A 2159-nucleotide genomic window follows, 5' to 3' on the forward strand; every position below is an offset into this window, starting at 1 on the left:
AAGGTGAATTACATTATGTTTTTCGACATAATGTAACCGGTAGTGCTTGTGACTAAAAAAATAATAATTATGTGATCGGTATCGGTGATTGGCCGTGATTGGCCCTCATGAGTGATCGGAATCGGAATCGGCAGGAAAAAACCTGATCGGCACATCTCTATCTCCAAGTAATGTAGATTTGCTTTAATCAAAGTCTTACCACAACAAACAGGATGGAAGTTAAACCATCTTTGTTTCATCAGAAAGTTAAAAATGAACCACAAACAAGGAAAATATGATGGTCATGTTGCATAAAACAGATCAATTCACAAATGCCTAATGAATTGTAAACCAGGACATGAAAAAGAGAGCAAAACCTTTAAATATTCACATGGACTCATCATCAGGGCCGTATTTACAACGATGTGGGCTCCTGGGCCAGAGCCAGTTTTAGTGCCCTAACCAGCACTGAAAGATTATTTTACTCATTTAAATGGTAAGTCTTATATATAAGTATAAGCATGAATTATTGCATTGTAGGTTAAATCATGCCCTGAACAGTAGCTCTGTGTTATTCCCCAAAAATATAAACTTGAGTTTTGTTTACATTCATAAAAATCCCAAAATATCGGGTTGTGAGTTTAAAATGAAGTACAATGCAAAACATTTACAAGAGAAATATAGAAAAGTCAATGGAAAAGCTGGTTTTGGTAAATACTCTGAAGAACTTAAGAATTGTTATGCTTTCTTGAACAAGTTAGGACAGAATAAGTGTATGAGCACACATCTGAATGTTCATTACATCTGTTGCTCAAAATCATTTTTAGATAACGACATTATCTAAAAATGTCATTATCTATTAACAGCCTAAAACAGGCTGTTTTAGGGCTCTGCTGCTTGTAAGCAAATAAGCCACTGCTGGCCACACCCCCCAACTCAAAGTTTGCACTCACAATTTTACAACCATGCATATTTGAAAAGCAAAAGTAGAGCCTCCTGCACAACCAACAAGAATGCAGCAAGTGGTTTCTGGATGGTACATCAACAACAAAACACTTTTCCTCTCCAGTACCCATCATGCAGCGCATCCAGCTGACCAGACATGCTGGAGCTCTGCTTGCGGGGCTGGGTTCGGCTGGGGTTCCAAAGTGAGGGGGGGTGCCCACCAACTGTGACATCATAATCAGGAGGTTTTTGAAATGGTTCATTTTCCAAGCACCAAAACATATTGAATTATTGTCAGTAAAATGGCTGTGTAGTTTGGAGTATTTCTAGAATGGAAGTACAAATACATTCAAAAAAAGAATTTTAAGTTTCTTTTAAAATAAGGTTAAAGGAGAGAAAACCAAACAAATGAGCTTCAACTTTCTGGGGTCAAATATCCTTCCAGAACAAGCCAGAAGCATGCTCAAAGAGAAAAAAAGAATGTGAGTTCTCTACAATTTGGATTTGATAAATAATCCAAATATCAGTGTGGGTTAATGTTTGTATTAGAGCTTGTATGTTAAAATATGAACTTGTGTGTAGTAGAGGAAATTACCATCAAATCCAAAGTTGTAAAGCTAAAATTGAAGACATTGTTATGTAAATCTCAAAACTCAATTTCTATTGAAGATTGGAAGAGAAAATGTAAGATGTGCATTCAGATGTTCCTGTTGAATGTTTTCAACAGGAACATCTGAACATCAAAAAGAAAGTGAGTTACTTTCTTTTTGAAAGTAACTCACAAAAGTCTACTGGAGAGCCACTGCAGATGATTTAAATATTTCTCTTTTTTGTTGGGAGAGACAGTTCGCCAAGCCACAGACATTGAGATGTTACCGTCAAGTGTGGGAGACGCTCGTCTTCGCGTGTGCTGCTTAACACAATGTTGGCGAGGATGCTGGCAGGGCTAGCGAGCCGCTAGCGAGGTGAAGAGAATGTGGCAGCCTGAACAATGTTGCAAAAGGCATGAAACCTCACAGCTGAATTTAAATGGGAGGAAGAGAGCTCTACGGTAAAGATCATCTGTCACTGCCAAGTTTGCAAAGTCTCAGCAGGCTTCACAAATGCAAATGTCTGGCGGGAAATGGGAGGGTTAAAAAAAAAAAAACTGGAAAAAAACCAGCTATTCTTGCTCTTCGAATACAGTCATAAAGTGGAAGGTCATTCTTTTGGACTTAATTATGTTTTTTTTTTTT

General features: G+C 37.7%; 1 protein-coding gene across 1 annotated transcript in view; it reads right to left on the minus strand.

Annotated features, from left to right (window-relative positions):
• The window catches only part of LOC103151906 (pro-neuregulin-3, membrane-bound isoform-like), a 133783-nt gene that overhangs the window by 57847 nt on the left and 73777 nt on the right, over positions 1-2159 (minus strand). The window lies entirely within an intron of this gene.

This window comes from Poecilia formosa, unplaced genomic scaffold (assembly GCF_000485575.1).
Source record: "Poecilia formosa unplaced genomic scaffold, Poecilia_formosa-5.1.2 Scaffold296, whole genome shotgun sequence".
NCBI classification, from domain to species: Eukaryota; Metazoa; Chordata; class Actinopteri; order Cyprinodontiformes; family Poeciliidae; genus Poecilia; species Poecilia formosa.